This window comes from Cebus imitator, unplaced genomic scaffold (genome assembly GCF_001604975.1).
Source record: "Cebus imitator isolate Cc_AM_T3 unplaced genomic scaffold, Cebus_imitator-1.0 Scaffold67, whole genome shotgun sequence".
NCBI lineage: Eukaryota > Metazoa > Chordata > Mammalia > Primates > Cebidae > Cebus > Cebus imitator.
Window position 1 is genome coordinate 5,103,593 of NW_016107382.1, and position 21,172 is coordinate 5,124,764.

The window sequence follows — 21,172 nt, forward strand, 5'->3', positions numbered from 1 at the left end:
AGAAACTTGGGAATTTTGAGTACCAAATCTGAGTTCCTTCTCACAGAAGGGGGTTTCCATTGTTTGAAAAGAAGGGTGCTAGCTACTCAGTGACATGTTCTTTATCCATGATGACAGTCCCCGTTGGCACATCACAAGCACTTATTTCAATAATAAAATTGTCCTGGCTGCCATTGGGGCCAGCTTCTTTACAAAATGAAATAACAGTAGCATGTTTCATATGATTGTCACTTCTTGTTGATCGATTAATTCTAAATAGTACTTAACAAAGATTTTTCTCTCCCTGATTGCTAGGTATCAAAAAATGCACAATAAAACCAACACAATAAAAAACTTTTGTTGTGTTAGTTTGCAACACCTTTCATACAACTTCAAATCTCTTTCTGTTGATCATTAGGCTATCTTTCATGTTAGCCAACAAAAACGCTCAGTTCTTTCTAATCCTAAAACAAACAAACAAACAAACAAAAAACCTTTCCCCTAGTTCTACCGTTCTGGCAAATCACCATTCCACCTTTCTCATTTTTCCATTGCTAGACTTAATGGAGACAGTGAATTCAGGAGGTCTCAGTCTGGCAGGCAGTGAACTGGATTATGCCTGAAAGCCTGTTTTGTTGGCTTACATCATGTTTTCTTTCCAATGTTTAAAATTTAGGAGATTTGCATACAAATCGAAACTTCTCTTTCTCTTGACACATTGGGGAACTGGTAACACTGGGCCCACATTCTCACATGACAACAGTCTGTTGAAGCTGAGTTTCTGCTTCTGCCTTCAGATGGGGCATCCGTTCTCTAGCTCACCACTGACCCCACCATTCCCTACTGTCTCCGACACTGGGACAAAGTGTCAGTTGCCATTTATCATTGCCTTGCACCCTTGTTTTCTTAGATGCAGAATTATTTCACTGTACTGATGCCTCTGTCAAATATGGGAAATGAAAGACAGACCCAGAGTGCTGCATGATCGTCTTGCACTCAGCCTGCTTTATCCTTGTGTGTTATCTGTCTGGCCCCATCTGGGTTTGCAACCACTGGCCTGTATTACACTTTTGTCGGTTTCCAGCATTCTTCACCTCCTTGTTAGTGGGCTTTTTCCTTTTCATCTACCATGACCTGTCTTAACAGTCACTTCTCATTTAATAAATTAGATGGGCGTTTGTCACTTCTCTTTCTCAAAGCCTTCTCTGCTGGCCTTTCCCCCATCACTTTCCCTTCATCTTAAAATGCCTTTCTTCTTGGCTTCATTTCTACCACCTAGTATTTTCTGTTGCCCTTCTCCTCACGTCTTACACTGTGCTGTGCTTCTCAGTGTTCTATCTTGATATACTTGATCTTGGAAATTTTCCTCATGTCATGGTTTTCATGCTTTCCTCTATGCGGATGACTTCTAATTCCATGTTTTCCCCCGACCTCTCTCCTGAGTCCTCATGTATAGAACAGCTCCACGAGGGTTCTGCTAGCCCCTGAATCTCTTCTCCTACACACCTACCACATGTATTCGATCGCTTCTTTCTCACATCGCATCCTTTCTGTTGCTCCAGAGCATGACATTATTCCATTCTGATCCTTCCCCCTGTTCATTCTTTCTTTTCTCTCTCACTGTCCTATTCAGGCTTTTTTTTAATTTGTTGGTTTCATTTTTTCAACATCTCTCTCCTTCAGTCTATTGTGCTAATGCTTGATTAATTTACCCTAACAATTCTTTTACCGATTCACTTAGTAATTCATTCATTAATCATATAATGCCTGTAAAATTTATCATTTTTTTTTCTCCTTTTAAAAAGTCATCAGTGGCTCTGCCTTGCTAACAGAATGAGGGTCACAGTCCTTATATTGGCCTTGAAGCCATCCAACCTCAGTGTTTCTTTCTGGTCTCATCTCCTGCTCCTAGGTATAAATCTTTGCTCTTTGAATAAGTGCCTGGGAGGGCTTAAGTGTAAAGCCCTGAAGTCTGCCTTGATTGGGCCTCAGCTTTGGCACATGCAGCTGTGTGACCTTGGACAAGTCGTGTAACTTCTAAGGCCCAGTTTCTTTATCTGTTTAGCTCATAGGCTTATTGGAAGACTAAAATCATAATAAGCCATATGATATTATACCAGGCATTATATTACATTGCTTATTATGTGCATATATTACACCAGGCACTACATTAAATGAGAGTTCAGTAAGTATTAGATAGTCTCATCCAGCCAACCCATAGTTTGTCATACATTCTTATGTGAAAGAAAGCTAGACAGAGGCAGATATTCTAGGACCAAGGCTTTTTACATGTCTGAATCTTATGCCATTGCTTAAGGCCTAGGCCAGACTGTATGACCTTAGTGAAGCCCTCTCAGGCTCTACCACGTAGAAATACGTTCTCATCTTGGATCCTTAGTATAGGCATGATCACTTTATAATTTGCAAGATTGTATTTATATACAGGTCCCCCCAACCTACCCTACAGTAAGCTCTTTGATTGCTAGGATCTTAATCATGTTTTTGTTGTTTGTGTCTCCAGATTGCCTTACAGAAAGGAGGTGCTCAGTAACTATTTGTTAAATGAATAAGCTTTCATCTGAGTGTGTATTTCCTCACAGTTATTTATTTTTATTCATTTAAGAAAACATGAAGAAGTATTAATCATTTGATTTGAGAAGCATTTTTCAGTAATTTTCCCTCCTTACTCTTATGCTATCCCAACACAGGTGTCTTTTGAGAAACTCTGCATCTATTAATTTATTCAGAACTTATACCCTACCTTCTTTCAAAAGGATATGAAAGAAAACACCAAATTAAACCTAATGTAAAACAGGACAATTATGGCTAAAAAGAGAACAGAGACCATCTCAAAGAAGCAGGGACAGATGTTACCAGGCACCTGGGATGAGCTAATTACTATACTTGGTAACTGAATTTGGCTCTGCATTTCTTGGCAGCTAGAGCTGAAAGGAAACACATTGGGTTATTCATTCAGCAAACATTTGTTGACTATCTTTGATAAATGGGGCACTGTGCTAACCCTGGGTTTCTAAAGTGAATAAGCCTGGGTCCCTGGCTTCAGCACATCACTTAGGCTGAGTTAAGTGACTGGAGGTAGATACAAGGAGCAATGGAAATACAGGGAAAGGACACTGACTATGTTTGTAAAGAGAGCCAGGGAATGCACAGGGAAGAGCAGATGATTTCACTACACAGCTCAGTGGGGGAAATGCATTTCTGGTGTAAGGAACAGAATATCCAGAGACCAGAAGACCTCAAAGATGTGTTTGTGGAGTGATCCATAAGGCAAAGGAGTAGCAGATGGTGAGGTTAGAGAATTGAGTAGGGGTCAGAATATACTGGGCTTCATATGCCACATGGAGGAATTCGATGCTGTTCTCTTGGCCAGTGTTTCCCAACATGGCCGCACACAGGAGCCACTGGGGAGCTTCCTGACTCAGAATCTCTGCAGGCGAAAACTGGGAATTTCTATTCCCATAGCATGCCTTGGTTGATTTTCGTGCAGTCAGCCTTGGCACCAGTTATTGGATAAAGTTTGTGAAACACTGTGGCATGGGCTAGAGATAAACCCCCGCAAGAGTTTAAGCAGGGGGAATATCTTACAGACGTGGATTTTAAAACTACCCCTGGTGTGGAAAAAATGGGTCAACAAGAGCAGACGGTAAAATTGGAGGAAGGGACCAATATGGGGTTATTTTGCTCACTTGATATGAGCACTGAGTTCAATGCCTGGCTAAGAGAGGTGCTCAAAAAGCAATGTAAAAGCTGGTTTTACTTACAGTGGTTCTGTGACTTCTGGGAACACGTAGCTGATTCTGGACAGTTGAGCAGAAGTGAGATGCAGTGGATCTATGGGGTCAAATAGTCCCAGGTGCATATTTCAGCTTAATCCCTTGGTGAATCGTTTGAAACTCTCAGAGTCTAAATGATGGGAAGAATAATCTTTAATTTATAGAACTACTGTGAGGATTAAATAAGGTAACCCATACAGCATGGAGTGGCAGAGAACTAGTTCTCTTTCTTCCTCCCATTTCATTCATGAAAATAAGCAGAGATGCTTTCACTGTCTCAATTCTGTTCTGATTATCTGTTGCTGTATGTTCCGCAGTGAGCAGGTCTATGAAAACCTACCCTCAAAGGCTGAGGGAGTTGAGAGGCTGAAGAAAGAGGCTGACAAAGGCAGTTTCTCTGAAAGGAACATTTAAGAGAAACTTAGGAACAGAAGCCATGTCTTGGGATGCCCTCTAGACAATGGATCCCCATACCTGCCCTCTAGAAAGTATTCCTTATTTTGTGCAACTGGTCATGTCTCTGACCCTCTTGTGAAACTCATGACTACTAGCGAAGTTAGTCCAATATTTTAATGAGGGATCATCTATGCTACAGGCATTGTTTCTTTATGAGGGATTATCTATGCTACAGGCATTGTTTCTTTATGAGGGGTTATCTGTATTATAGATGTTTCTTAATCTTGTACAGGAGTCAGACATCAGTCATTATGGTGGTTTTGCTTCAAGACAGCATTACTCTTGCCATGCAATAAGCTGTTTTCCTACACTATATAACAAACTACACCAAATTTAGAAGTATAAAACAACAGCCATTTTATTATACTCATAGATTATGTGGGTCAGAAGTTCAAACAGTACAAAGTAGTGACTTTGTTTCTGCCCTATTATATTTGGGGACTCAGCTGGGAAGAATGGAATGACTGGAGACTGTAACTATCTAGAGGGCCCTGGTGGGGATGACATGAAGGCTAGGTTCAGACAGGGTGATCAGCTAGAACGCTCACTTGCTTCTAAACTGTACATGGGAGTTAGGCTTCCTCACAGTATGGAGGCTTCAGGATATTTAAATTTCTTACATGATGGGACACGGCTTTAAGAGTAAGTGTGTTTTTATTTTACCCCAGTCACAATGTCCATCGTTAAAAAGTCAAAAAACAATAGGTGTCGACATGGATGTGGTGAAAAGGGAATGTTTATACACTGCTGGTGGGAATGTAAATTTGTACAACCTCTGTGGAAAACAGTATGGAAATGTCTCAAAGAACTGAAAGAAGATCTGCCATTTGACTCAGCAATCCCACTCCTGTGTATCTACCCAGAGGAAAATAAGAAATTATATCAAAAACAACAACAATGACAAAACCACCTACACACATATGTTTATTGCAGTACAAGTTACAATTGCAAAGACGTGGAACCAACCGAAGTTCCCATCAGCCAATGACTACATAGAGAAAATGTGGCATATATACACCGTGGAATACTACTCAGCTATAAAAAAGAATAAAATAATGTGTTTTGCAGCAACTTGGATAGAACTGAAGCCCATTATTCTAAGTGAAGTAACTTGGGAATGGAAAACCAAATACTGTATATTCTCACTTATAGGTGGGAGTTAAACTATGGGTATGCAAAAGCATACAGAATGGTTAAAATCATCATTGGAGACTCCGGGTGAGGGGTAAAAGACAACATAGTGGGCATGATGTATACTACTTGAGTGACAGGTACACTAAAATTTCAGACTTCACCACTATACATTCCATCTAGGTAACTGAAAACCCCTTAAACTCCTAAAGCTATTGAAATTGAATAAAAATGAGTAGGTGTGTTTAGAAATAAGGTGGAAGCTTATAGTATCATATAGGATCATTTCAACCTTACTCTGTTAGGTTTATTAATCACAAGGCTGCCCATAACTATGATGACAATATATAGACCTGAACTTTTATCAAGATAAATACCAAAGAATCTGAAGCCTTGTTTTATAAGCACTACCTCTTTATCTGAGCATTTTTTAAAAAAGACACTTGATAGACTCTAGTACTTTTTAGGTAATTGTCCTTGTATTTGTTTGTAGAAACCAAACAAGGAAGTTATAATTCTTTCTTTTTAAAAATAATTAATTTTTAATTGGCAAAAACTGTACATATTTATAGTGTACAAAATGATATTTTAAAATATCTCTTTATCTGAGCATTTTTTCAAAAAGAGACACTTGATAGACTCTAGCAGTTTTTACGTAATTGTCCTTGTATTTCTTTGCAGAAACCAAACAAGAAAGGTATGATTCCTTCTTTTTAAAAATAATTAATTTTTCATTGTGAATAAAAATTGTATATATTTATAGTGTAAAAAATGATATTTTAAAATAGATATGCATCGTGGATTGGTCATATTGAGCTAATTGACATATGAATTACCTCACACTTTTTTTTGCAGTGGAAACACTTAAAAATCTACTCTTTCAGTGATTTTCAAGAATATAATATATTGCTATTAACTGTAATCTCCATATTGTTTCGTAGATCTCTTGAACTTCCTCCTCCTATCTAACTGAAATTTTCTGTCTTTCAATCGATACGTCCCTCCCACCACACTACAGCTGCTGGTAACCACCAGTCTACTGTCTACTTCTATGAGTTTGACTGTTTTAGATCCTACACGAATGAGATCATGCAATATTTGTCTTTCTGTGCCTGGCTTTTCTTACTTATTGCAGTGTCTTCCACCTTCATCCACATTGTGGCAAATGGCAGAATTTCCTTCTTTTTTAAAGCTAAAAATTGTACCATTGTGTATGTATGGCACATTTTTTTTTAAATCCCTTCATCCATTGATGGGCACTTCGGTGGATTCACATTTTGGCTATTATGAATAATGCTGCTGCAATGAACATGGGTGTACAGATATCACTTTGATACACTGATTTCACTTCCTTAAATACTCAGAAGTGAGATTACTGGGTCATATAGTAATTCTATTTTTGATTTTTTTTGAGTAACCTTCATACTGCTTTACATAAGGGATACAAAGAAATATATCCCTTATGGAAAGCATATATCCCTTATGAAAAGCAGTATAAAGGTTACTTTCATTCAACCTTTATACTGCTTTCCAGTATAAAGCATGCAACAGTGTGCAAGGGTTCCTGTTTCTCCACACCCTTGCAAACACTTGTTGTCTCTTGGTATGATTCTTTCTTAACTGTGTTCTCTGTGTTTACAATTCTGTCTCTCCCAAATAGTTGGCCTTACCCACCCTTGTTTTTCTACTTTTCTCCAGTATATTTAAAGCAAACCTAATCTTTTATGTTGTGTTAGGCACTATTTACAAACCTTCAGTCCTTCTGGGATTCTTTATAAAGAGATTGTAAAATATGTTTTAAAAAGAACTTAAACTCTTCAAAAGGAAAGAAAGCAAGTAAATGGAACTCTTTCTGGGATTTGCTAGAGACCATAGCAGGAGGACTTCTGATTTATTTGGCCTCAGTTTCTCTAGGTGCTGAAGAGAATTAGAGGATTTGAAATAAAATGGGAGGATCATTGTGTCTGCTTAGAGCTCATCACAAAAACGTGATGCATAGTTAATGACCTTTTGTGACAACCTTATTCTTACAAACTAGTGGGGCCATATGTGCCCTGCAGTGACAGATGGTCCCAATCTGCTGTTGCCAGATAATGGCTCGTTTAGAGGCTCGGGGTGACAGTGTGACAAGTTCTGGCTGGACCAGCTGTTTCCGTTGCAACTCATGCCTGGTCTGGCTGAATGAATGTAGGCAACACTTTAAAAGACATGCTTCTACTACATGAAAGTATCCACAATTTCCCTGGCAGGAGAATTGATTAATATATTTCTTTGAAAAATTGTACACCATTTTCCCCCTAAGAGCACTGGTCTAGGGGTCAAGGAATCTGGGTTTTAATCTCTTTCTCTTGCTAACTAGCTGTGTAACTGTGGATGCATCATGTAGATTTCCTAAACTCCTAGTTCCTAAAATGGGTCTGAGTTGGATAATACTTGAAGTCTTCAAGTCTTTTGTTTTTTTGAATCTTTCAATCCAAAGTGTGGACCAAAATAGTTAGTGTAGCAACTATTAAACAGTATTTAAAAACTTTCCGAGTATTGGGTTCTATGCTTAGCTCATACTAATATTGTTACTTAACAATCCTGATGGCCCAATTGCCCATGATCGTTATTATTCACTATGTGAAAGATGGGGAAACTAAGTAACAGAGAATCAATCACGTAACTTTCCTAAAGTCAAATGTGTGGGACAAGGCAAAGCTGGGATTTGAACTAGCTCCTCCTCTTTGTCCTTGTGCAATCCTATATACTTGTGTGAGCTGGAAAAGTAGGCAAGGCAATACTTGCCTTGATGCAAAGATACAAACAAACAGATGTGTTTGGCACCTCTGTTTCCTCTGCCTGCATGTTACCATTGGTATTTCCATATTTGCAATAACTCGGGGCACATGTCCTAATCTATTTCAAGACCACACAAAACCAACCAGGAACTTGGCCCCGCTAAGGCACCAAGGAAGCCCTGGGGAACCACCCCACTGGTGCTCTCATGGGGTTTGCTTGGAAAAGCCCCACGGATGTGCAACAGTAGAGGACACTTTGGTATGGGTGGGCTGGGTATGGCAGGATACGCTTTCCTAGAAAAAAAGCAAAGGATTCACAGTATGCTGTTAATATATCTCTGGGCTTAAGTCACATGTACAGATTTGTATCTTAAGTCCACTTTATTTAGTTCACATTTCTGAAACCTCTCATTATATTAGTCTTGTGTTTCCTGGTCATATGAATTTTAAGACAGTGATCCCTTTCTGTGAAGAATGACCTCATTCTCCTCATGGAAAAATTACTTTGGCATTTAAACAAATAAGAATTAAATTGAAACCTAAGCCATAGCTTCTCCGCCCAGCAGCTCTTTGGTGTTTTGCTATGGACATTGGGTTATGTATTTTTCCCCCTAGGTTCAGGTTTATTTTAAGAATATAATAATATAAATACTGTTTAAATAAATCCCTCCCTGCCAAACACAGGATGTAAAACTCGATCATGCTGTGACAAAAGACTAGCTATTTAGTTGACCTTGGGGTTACTGGATAAGCTCTTCATTGCCAGCTAAATTTTCAACTGGGATTGGAATCTCAAGATACCTTTTTCTTGTTGTAAGGAAAGCTTGTGGGTATTTTCAAATATGGCAATGTTGGGTTCAGGAAAGAAGAGGATATTATGGCCCTTATATGATGCTGCCAGCCCTTTTGTATATTTGTTGATAATTTTGCTTTGATCACTTGTTCTCCCATCTAGCATTATTGGATTAGCCCCTCCTGTGCCTGGTGTGGGGAGGGTAGAAGAGTCCTTAGGGGCCTGCAGAAAGGAATGATGGGATTTAATTGATGGCAAGATCTTTGGCCCTGTGGCCACTCATACATAAAGCCTGCTTGCAGCCTTCAGACATGCAGTAATATCAGAGACCATTTGAATTAGGAAGAAGGAAATTGAGTCCAGGAGGTGAAGCCAGTACCTCCATTTAGTGAGGTTTGAGTGGAGCTGGAACAGAGGGATATATATTAAGTTGACATCTTAAATCTAAAAAATAACTTTCTGTAGACATCGGCGAGCACAGGCAGCTGGGTAAATTAGTGAAGTATATCATTGCCTGCATCTCACATCTACAGTTCATAGTGTTCCTGTGATTACAGCATAGATCAGTTACATTGACAGATGTGGTGTGGCCAATAAAGTTAGTGTGCTCCGTGCACTGTCTATGGAATATTCAGCTTAGGTTGGTGTTCTCTGCCTGACCACTGTGATGTCAAGGTTTCTCAACCTTTTCACTCTTGATATTTCAGGTCAGGAAAGCAGAGGGGAGCTGCCCTGTGCCCTGTAAAAGCTTAGCAACATCCCTGGTCATGACTCACTAGAGAATGCCAGTAGCATTCTCCATTATGACAACAAACATGTCCCCAGACAGTGCCAAATATCTATCCCCTAGCATGGCAAAACTGCCCCCTCCCCATCCAAGAACCACTATATCAGACTCACACTGACCCGTAGGATTAAAAGAATATTTGAGTTTGTGTGTGTTTATGTGTACACATACACACATAAACATACACATATCCCCAAATTGGGCTGATACATTGAATAGGGTCTGTAAGCATCTGTGTATCATGTCATAAGATTTCTCCTTTAGTTGTTTTCCATTAGTGTAAATATAAAAGTGAATCAATCCTCATTGGCTCAGGTTTCTAGAACGAACCCTTCCTTTCTCCATTTTTAAAACACAAGAAGCCCAAAATGCTTCTATTCCCCTTTCATTATATTTCCATAGAAGAACAGGAAATTTACTCCATGCCCTAGGAAGGCAGATATGGGAAGGACCACTTCCAGGTTCTCTCGGCCTCTTTAGTCATGCTCTTTGGAGCAGCACTTTGATGATTAACGAGTTTGATTAATAAACATGCTCAGTTAAGCTCCTGCATGTCTGTTTACCCCTTTCTGTCTGCCCGCTAAGAGGGTGCTTTCTCATCTGCTCTCTGCCATGAAACAAGATTCTGCTCTGGGCAGTGTCTGTGGACAGTGAGTGATGCCAGTGATTGGGGGTAAGGCTGCATGATGAGGTGGCACAGAAGGAAGCTACCGAGGCTGCAGAGTGGAGACATACCCTTCAGTTTCACTTTGATCAACAATAGGTGTGTTATGATCTTCTCTGGGCTCAGATTCGGGTCTATCTGTCTGTTGGTTTGGAGCTTGGTTAGGGCAGAAAGCTGTTATTTATTAAAGAGTCATCTACCTGTGAACTTCAAGTAAAATGACTGATTGTTTTATAAACTTCAATGTGAAAGACACTGATAGATTTTTTGAGAGACAGGGTCTTGCTCTGTTGCCCAGGCTAGAGAACAGTGGCATGATCATAGCTCTCTGAAGCCTCAACCTCACAGGCTTGTGATCTACTCACCTCAGCCTCTTGAGTAGCTGGGACTGCAGGTATCACCACCATGCTTGGCTGATTTTTGTTATTATTATTTTTTTTTGTAGAGATGGGGTTTTGCCATGTTGTCCAGGCTGGTCTCAAACTCCTGGCCTTGAGGAATCTTCCTGTTTGACCTCCAAAAGTACTGGGATTATAGGTGTGTGTCACTATGCCCAGCCAAGATTTTAATATAACAAATATTCAAAGTTTTTCTGAATCCTGACAGCCAGAACTTTTAACCATAAGTTCAAACTTTCAGATAATTTTGTACACTGAAAACTGATAGTCCACAAAAGCAGCAGAGTGTTGATGTAAAGATTATGAGTTTTGAAATCAATAAGACACGACAACAGTTCCCAGCTTGACCCCTTATGAATAGCTTTGGGTTAGTTACTTAAGTAGCTTTGGGTAAAGTGAGGTCTGTACATGAAGTGCTTGCATGGTGCCTGGCACAGAGTGGGTGCTCAATAGAAGCTAGCTGCCATTTATCTTCCCCATGCCACATGACTTCAAGTTAGCCAGAGTGGTCAGTCTCTCATAAGAGCCACCTATTGTGGTAATTAACATTTGTATTGTTCTTTATACCTATTGAATGCATTTGCATATACAGTTTGATTTTTCTAAATCGCCATGTGAACATATGAGGTAGGTGCATGGGTGGAAGTGATCCCATGTCACAGATGAGCAAAGGCGGCTCAGATGGTTGATTGATGATTTGCCCGAGGTCAGTAGAGTCAGGTCTCAAACTCAGGTAGGATTCTAAATCCAGCACTCTTTCCATCATGTCTTACAGCCTTGTGTCATTCTATTTGAGAAGAATGTTGGCATTTACTGGTTATTCTGACAGATAGGGGAACTGGAAGACAGAGTATATGCATATAAAATCCAAAGTAAATGTCAGAATAACTTCTGGATAAGTTTCCTTACATTATTTAAATATTGCTTCCCCATTAGGTCCTTTCCCTATAATGTTTCCTTTTCCTAAACGTTTACTTTCTCCATTCATTCCCTCATTTATCGTGAACATTTACTGAATCTCTATTATGTATATCAAGCATCATAACAGGGTCTGAGGGTTTAAAAAACCCAAGATGGGATCTCTGCCCTCTTAGGTTTGCTGGGGAGAAAGCTGTTCAACCGATAATCATAATAACTGTGTGAAGGTTTCCACAGAGGAGGAACATACCAGGTGCAATGCAGCTCAGAGGAAGGAGTGATAGAGGAAGCCTGGAATAGGTGAGGTCAGAGGCAGAGGCTTCTCAGAGAAGATGCTCAAATCAGGCACTGACAAGGACAGAAGAGCCGGCGAATCCTCTGAGCCTCAGCCACTCATTTGTGAAAGTGATAATATTAATAACTACCTCATATGGTTGTTACTGTGTGTAAAGTGCTTAGCTCCATGCAGCCCTCAGTAAATGGTGGTTGTTATTGCTATCACAATTCCATTCGGGAAAATAAATTCTATTTATTTATTTAAAACATTTTTATTTATTTATTTATTTATTTGTTTGTTTGTTTGTTTGTTTATTTGAGGCAGAGTCTTGCTTTGTTGCCCAGGCTGGAATGCAGTGGCACAATCATGGCTTGCTGTATCCTTGACCTCCTGGGCTCAGGTGATCCTCCCATCTCGGCCTCCTAGGTAGTTGGGACCACAGATGTGCGCCACCACACTCAGCTAATTTTTAAGTGTTTTTTGTACAGATGGTTGTCACGATGTTGCCCAAGCTGGCCTTGAACTCCGAGGGTCAAGCAGTCCACCTGCCTCAGTCTCCAAAAGTGTTGGGATTGCAGGCACGAGCCACCTCACCTTGCCACGCCATTTCATTTTATAAATCAGACTTCATGCAGGACAGTAGGATAAAGCAAATACCTTCAAATTCTTTACATGCTGTTTCCCGAGATGAGCTTAAAATGGTACACATGTGAGAGCCCCAATTCTGGGCAGTACCAGGGAGAATAATCTTTAAATTTTATTTATAAAAGTTTGAAATAAACATGTTCCTGATCTCCTTTCTCTTCTTTTTTTTTCATCTATTGTTTGTGACAGGCAATATTAAAATGGAGCTTTTTAAATTTCCTGTCCAGAAACTCTGCTGTTCTGTCCGAAGTGTTTCTGGTATATCTGAGGTGGTTAATCTTAGTGTCTGTTTTTTTTCCCTAACCTTTGGGATCTAGTTAAACTTTGCTAAATTCTGTTCCTCCACCATGAGCCTATGTGTGTTTAATTGCAGTGAGAAAACGTGGGAGTCATAGGCAAATGGATTCCCAGGGTAGTGCACTTCTGAAAGTCCTGAAGCTACCCTAGGCCGTTGTGCAATGAAGCTTTCTATTAACTAACCGTATTTATAGATTTGTCATTCTATTTCTTTCTACTTTCTCAAACTGCCTCAATAAAACTGAGCTGTAGGTATTACAGGTGTATGTATATGCTGTGGAAGGCATTGTGGGTAATATTGCTGATTTCACGTTGTGTGGTAGTCAGGGAGGGAGGAAATGACAACTCAAGTAATACTCCTGAGGAAAATGATGACTAGGGTGGCTTTGTTGTAGCTTTGTTATGTCTTTTCTGGGAATATGGATTCAGATAAGCCAGTGGTCTAACATGAGCTTAGCCCAGCATTTTATCTTACTTCGTTTTTGATAACAGTTCACATCTCCAAAATCCAACATAGGCAGCATGACTCAGTTGGAATTTTAAATATCCAGAATGGGTTGGTGGAACAGCTGTATCACATTTTGCCCCTTGAGAGAGAAAATGGTACGTTGCCAATAGCAATACTGTTAACATTAGTGGGGCCAAAACATAGACCATGTGAGGGAAAGTCTCAAAGCTCTGTGAATTAGGCATACATGACTAGAGGTGTCTGTTTAATCCTCTCTCAGGTTCCTAATTGGAATATATTTCTCTTCTTTACTTCCTAGGCTTATCTGATGATAGCTTTGATGTGAAATACAAAAAAGTTGATGTTCATATATGAATATAATTACAAAATATAAGCTTGTCTGTTAAAAGCAATTACATTTTAAAATCCACTACCTATTCTATTGGTGATGCTAATCTGATATTTTAAATTTTAATATATTTTACTTTTACTTACATCACTTTCAGTTTTAGGAAAACTAAAATTACACTAGAGGCAATGAAGGGTGATTTGCAAAGGAATTAGGTATTCTGGCAGTTATTGTGCAATATGTCAGCTACTGGAATCAGTAGAAAAATATGTGTCTTACACTTTATTGTATGCTGTATTACATTGTTTGCACTGCCAAATCAGTGAACTTGCAAAAAAAAACGATACCATTAGGTATGAGGTTTAATGAAATTTTATTTTTATTATTACTATTATGGTCAATAACATTTAAGAAATAGGTTTCATTTCCAAAGAGTAATTATTGTCTTTGCTTTTCAATTACAGTGTGCTTCAAAGATGCTGAAACTAAGTTATACAAATGTCTAAAGACAATGGAAGTCAAGATCAGCATAAATATTTTACAAGATAGGAAACAGATATATTAATATCTTCTATTAGATTAAAACACTTACACTTTTGAATAGGAGTCCTTTCCCCATTGCTTGTTTTTGTCAGCTTTGTTGAAGTTCAGATGGTTGTAGGTATGTGGCTCTCTATTCTCTTCCATTGGTCTATGTGTCTATTTTTGTGCCAATACCATGCTGTTTCTATTACTGTAGCCCTGTAGTATAGTTTGAAATCAGGTAACATGATGCCTTCAGCCTTGTTCTTTTTGTTTATGATTGCCTTAGCTATTTGGGTTCTTTTTTGGCTTCATATAAATTTTGAAATAGTTTTTTTCTACTTCTGTGAAGAATGCCATTGGTAGTTAAATAGAAATGGCACTGAATCTGTAAATTGCTTTAGGAAAAATAGGCTTTTTAATAATATTGATTGTTCTGATCCATGACTGTCAAATGTTTTTCCATTTGTTTGTTTCATCTGTGATTTCTTTGAGCAGCCTTTTGTAATTCACACTGGAGAGATCTTTTACCTTCCTGGTTAGCTGTATTCTTTGGTATTTTGTCCTTTTTGTGGCAGTTGTGAATGGGATTGTGTTCCTTATTTGGCTCCCGGCTTGGCTGTTGTTGGTGCATAGGAATGCTAATGATTTTTGTACCTTGATTTTATATCCTGAAACTTTGCTGAAGTTGTTTTCCAGCCAAAGGAACTTTTGGGCCAAGTCTGGGATTTTCTAGATGTGGAATTATGTCATCAGAAAACAGGGATAGTTTGACTTCCTCTCTTCCTACATTTTTTTGTTTGTTTGTTTGTTTGTTTTTTTAACTTGCTTGAATATTCTGGCCAGGACTTTCAATACCATGTTGAAGAGGGTGGTAAGTGAGGGCATTCTTATCTTGTGCCAGTTTTCAAGCAGAATGCTTCTAGCTTTTGCCCATTCAGTATGATGTTGGCTATGATGTTGTATAAGAGTTGTCTATGTTTTCCATAGACAGCTCTTATTATTTTGAGGTCTGTTCCTTTTACTGAGAATTTTTAACATAAGAGCTTTTGCACAGCAAAAGAAACTATCAATAAACAGCCAACCTACAGAATGGGAGAAAATTTTTGCAAACTATGCATCTTACAAAGTTCTAGTATCCAGCATTTATAAGGAAATTAATAAATTTACAAGAAAAAAACAAATGACCCCATTAAAAAGTGGCCAAAGGACATGAACAGGCACTTTTCCAAAGAAGACATGCCTGTGGCCAAGAAGTATCTGAAAAAAGCTTAATATCACCAATCATTAGAGAAAATTCAAATCAAAACCACAATAAGATACCATCTCACACCAATTATAATGGCTATTGTTAAAAAGTTAAAAAACAAAAGGTGCTGGTGAGGTTGTGGAGAAAAGGGAACACTTGTACACTGTTAATGGGAATGTAAATTAGTTCAACCACTGTGGAAAGCAGTGTGGCTTTTCCTCAAAGAGCTAAAAACACAACTACTACCATTCAACCCAGCAATCTCATTACTAGGGATATACCCAGAGGAATATAAATCATTCTACCATAAAGACACATACACATGTATGTTCATTGCAGCGTTCTTCACAATAGCAAAGACCCAGAATCAACCTAAATCCCCATCAGTGGTAGACTGGATAAAGAAAATGTGGTACATATACACCATGGAATACTATGCAGCCATAAAAAGGAATGACATCGAGTGTTTTGTAGGAACATGGTTGTAGCTGGAGGCCATCAACCTTAGCAAACTAATGCAGGAACAGAAAACCAAATGCCACATGTTCTCACTTATGTGTGGGTGCTAAATGATTAGAACACATGGACACAACAGACACTGGGGTCTACTTGAAGGTGGAGGATGGAGAGTGGGAGGAGGGAGAAGATCAGAAAAAATAACTAATGAATACTAGGTTTAGTACCTGGGTGATGAAATAATCTGTACAACAAATCCCTGTGACATGAGCTTACCTATATAACAAACCTGTACATGTACCCTGAAACTAAAATAAAAGTTAAAAAACACTTGAATTTGAAAAAGATTTGTTTTAGAATTTAGCTTTTTTTTTTTTTTTAACATAAAATTGCCTGTAAGTTAATTGCTTGATAACAGCAGAAAGGCTACTTTATTTTAAATCCCTCCAAGTAATGGGAAGAACAAGAAGCAAAAAGACTCACATATAAGACAGGTAGATTTTGGGAGATAAAATATGCTTTATTATTAAAAGCTCAAACTTCAGCTCTGGAATTAGGCTTTGCTTCAAGTTCAGCACCATCATTTACTAACTGAAATTAGAAAAGGCATTTGATCTCTATTAGCTTCAGTTTCCTCTTCAGTAAAAATGGAACTAATAAAGCCATTTCATATAGTTAGAAGAAAAACTAAAATGCTTAACAGACAGCTTAATAATAAACATTCAATGAATGATAGTTCTTATTGATATTATTTTGGATGGGAGGTTTAAGTGTGCTAAGATCTTATTGATATTATTTTGAATGAGCGGCTTTAAGTGTACCAAGAAACAACAAAATCTCATGAGTTAATTCAAAGATTACTAAATGTTCTAAAGAAGGATTATGCCTTTTAATAAGGAACATTTTGCTTTGCTTATAATGTCTGTGGAATTCTTTAAAGCCAAAAATATAAACGTAAGCATCTATACACAATCCATATTTGTCATGTTGTAATACAGGAAAAGCTGTCAGACTTTTCTGTACTTTCATTTGTGAGAAAAACTAAAATTAAGTGGTGAGGATTTAGAAAAGTTAACCCTATTTCTATATTTTTTCCCTTTAAGGTGATATTTAGTTCTTAATGAAAATCATCCAGACCTAGGATGAGTTGGGTAATTGTAAAACTATTACAACCACAGATATCATGATATATCAAATTGTGTATGTTTACAGAAAATGTGTGATATCAGTCTAGCTGGTATAGAGTAATAAAAATGACAGTAGCAGTAAATAAAGCATATGGTAACTAGAAAAATGGGCTTTAAAAGTGTAATTATTTTCATTCAAAACAACTCTCCGTTCTGCAGCTTTTATAATTATCTGTATTTATCCTCACTCTCTGCATCCCGTCACATCCTTAGCGCTTTTTGAGAAAAGGAGCCCCAAGTAACTCAAGCTGCTGAAAGTTACTCTGGGCTGAAAGTTACTCTGGCTTAGGCCATGTGCACCAAAGATAAGAAACCATCAGGCGCAATGGCTCATGCCTGTAATCTCAACACTTTGGGAGGCTGAGGCGGGCAGATCATCTGAAATCGAACTACCCTGACCACCATGGAGAAACCTTGTCTCGACTAAAAGTACAAAATTAGCTGGGCATGGTAGTACACCCTTGTAATCCTAGCTAATCAGGAGGCTGAAGCGGGAGAATCGCTTGCACCCAGGAGGTGGAGGTTGCTGTGAGCCGAGATTGTGCCATTGTACTCCAGTCCAAAAGAAAAGAAAAGAAACCTCAATATCCTGGACCTGGTTGTGGGTCAGTGAAGGATATCTGTTCTAAATTCTTTATGATTTGACTTGGGGAAGGCCAATTGCAGCAGTTGTGGCTTAGCGTCAACTGACAATGGGACTGATCCACACTCAATGAGCACATACCCCATTCGGATACTGGGATGGATAAATGAAAGGGGAGCCAGAAATAGTCAGTTCCTTGTGTTTATGTAATGTTCAAAATGGCCCTTTGCTATTATGTCTCTCTCTGTGAGAGCAGCAGTGCATTCCAATCTCAGAAGCACTTGGAAACAGAGGTATTTTGACTGCAAGATGCCATATATGTGATCACATCCTGGATCACAGGTCATGATATGGTTTGGCTGTTTCCCCAGCCAAATCTCATCTTGAATTGTACTCCCATAATTCCCATGTGTTGTGGGAGGGACCCAGTGGGAGATAACTGAATCATGGGGTTGGTTTCCCCCATACTGTTCTCATGGTAGTGAATAAATCTCATGAGATCTGATGGTTTTATATGGGGTTTCCCCTTTCACTTAGTTCTCATTCTCTCTTGCCTGCTGCCGTGTAAGGCATGCCTTTCACCTTCCACCATGATTGTGAGGCCTCCCCAGGAGGAATGGACTGTGAATCCATTAAACCTCTTTTACTTTATAAATTACCCAGTCGTGGGTATGTCTTTATCAGCAATGAGAGAACAGGCTAATATAAGTCACATCCTGATGTTGAAACAGCAAACACTTTGGGAACCAAACATTTATTCTGTTAACTCTTCTGACCAATAACCAAAGTTATTTCTGCATTTCTTCATACCTGAGTGTGAGTTCTCTTGAAATTTTGGCACTGCTGAAATATGCTAACAAGAATGTGCCAAACCTGAAGCCAGAGCTCCTACATCCCATTCGCAGCTGCTCCACCAACAACCGGGGCAGCCATAGTAAAAAAGGGGCAAAAGAATGAGGGCTAGAGGATTGGTTTAGATAAGAGAAAGGATACTGTCTCTGGAATGGGCAGGAAGGAGGTAAGAAAAGATGCTGATAAAAATATGGTTGTGTGAGTGGAAAGTAGAGATGGACAGAAAGTTAAGGGAATTTCTACCTGATTGCTCTGTTTTCTTGGTGAAGACAGGTAAGGATATCTGTTGTAAATAAGGGGGTAGGTAACTCATATGTAGTAAAGATTTGAAGCAGCCTTTGTAAGAAATGATGGTGTAAAATAACAGTTGACACATAGGAAAATCATTGAGGTAATATCTAGAGATATGGACCATGGATCTGTAGAAGCATGTTGTGGAATTCTCTGCTTGCATTGCCTGAGTGTAGAATTGGAAGAAAAACTGTTGTGGGAATGATAAAAATTCAGGACTGTAGTGGACTCATTTGGAGGAAGCACAAGGGAGCAGGAAAATTGAAATCATTCATAAGTGAATGATTAAAGGGATGGTTTAGGCCACAATGGGGAGGAAAGTGTAGATAGGAAGGCACTGACTGGGGAAATGGGAGCATGGGACAGTGGATCAGAGCATTTTTTTTTTTTTTTAAGTGAAGTTGAAAAACAAGTTTAAAGGAATTAGCAGAGAATAGGAAATTTAAGTAGGTTGTGTGGTCAGGCTGTGGTTTATCAGAGAATAAATTTTCATTAGTAAAGCAATTCTGTGGGATGACAAGTTTCAGGGTGTGGTTATGCATGTGGGTGACAAAATTGGAATAGAATTGAAGGTTATTGGAATGAGGAGGCCCAGGAGCTGTGGGGCAAGGCATTTTATGGGGTGTGCACACAGGGTCGGAATTCAACCAGGATGATGGTAAGACTAGGGGTGGAAAGGCCCCTGTGACTCAGGTGCTGCTTAATGTTTGGAGCTGAATGTGGGAGAGTTGGTTGATGACAGCGAGGGAAAGGCATTCAGGGTTGTGTTCTGTAAGGCACAAGCTTGCAGAGTGCAGGGCTTGTTCATTAAGGGAAGAAAAATTTGAGTGCACAGAGAACTAGGAGAATACTCTTCCACTTCTAAGCCCCATGTCAAGGGAGGTTGGAGAGACCCAAAGTTGCACCTACAGAGGCCTACAGATCTGCACCTACAGATCACCCAGAGGAAGGTTCAGGCTTGGGTTCAGCAAAGAAGTGGTGGAAGATTTCCTTCTGGAAGTTGAAAATGCACTAAACTTTGATAATCAGGAAATGGGGTTCTAAAGGAGACAGCAGAAAGATTGGGGAGTGAATAGGGAATGTGGACATTTGCTTCTCCCCGATCCAAATATTCGTTTAGTGTTAGTTATTCTGTCCTTTCAGTTAAGGACAGAATAGATGACTGCAGAGACTTATCGTTGGGACAGTGATTGAAGGTGACATGAGTGTGAGGCATAGGAAAGTTCATTGACTTCAAGTTTTCAAAAGCAGTTCTTATGTGAGATTGTTTCAGTGTGGAATCTACTGTTTCAAATGCTGTAGATAACTCTAGAAACCTGTGAACTTGCCTGCTTGAGACCTCTTTCAGCTCATGAAAGCCTATGGCTATTTCAAATATCAATGTATAAAGTATTTTTTCTTCCTGATTGCTAAGTTGTCTTCAGAGATTGCTTCATGTGTTGTAGTTCATAAGCTGCCCTTGAAAGTAAAGGCAGTCCACCTGTCCCATGCCAGGGCCAGTGTGGAAGCATGGATCCAGGCAACTGTGGGTAAGCACAGGGTACCAGCTGAATGCCCGTGGCAACAGTCCATGGTTAAGCCTCTTTTTATCCCTTTAACTGTCTCCCTGTCAAAATATCTGCCAAAGTACCACTTGGCTGGAAGTGTATGAGGTGGAGTGTTACTTCGTCTTCCCTGAAGCCTATCATTAGAAAAATTTTATTTCTTCATTGGTGGGAAGTTTTTCTCTGAAATGGGTTCATAATTTTTCCGGAAGAGTGAAGATTTCAAACCACACATTTCTGGTGCGCATCTATTCTGATGTCTGTGAAAATAACAAGATGCAGTAGCCATCCCATGGTTGTTTGTCTGGCAAGAGGACTTTGGACCACCTGCTTTATCTCTTTGTGACTCAGGCTTCTCTTCTTGGAGACAGTTAATAACACAGGGATCACCTTGCAGGGTTGTTTAGATGTGACCTCTAAAGTTAATGTATGTGAAGCTCTTAACACAGAACCTGGCATATATTGGGTATTTAATATAGGGTGGCTGTTGCTTTTACAAGGAAGATTATACCAGAATCATGCTAACATTTAACACAGGTAAACTAATTGCATCTTCAGAACAGTTTTGTGAAATGGCTATTAATGATGACATTTGTCATATGAATAATTTGAGATTTGGTTTGATTCCATAGATCATTCAGGGTCAGGGGCAAATCCTAGTAAATTGCAGAGCTGAGACTTGGCCTCGGGTCTATTTGATTCTAAACTCAGTGCTCTTTCCAATACAGTTAGATCATCCTAGGCAAATTATTTAGAATTTAGAGAAGAAAAT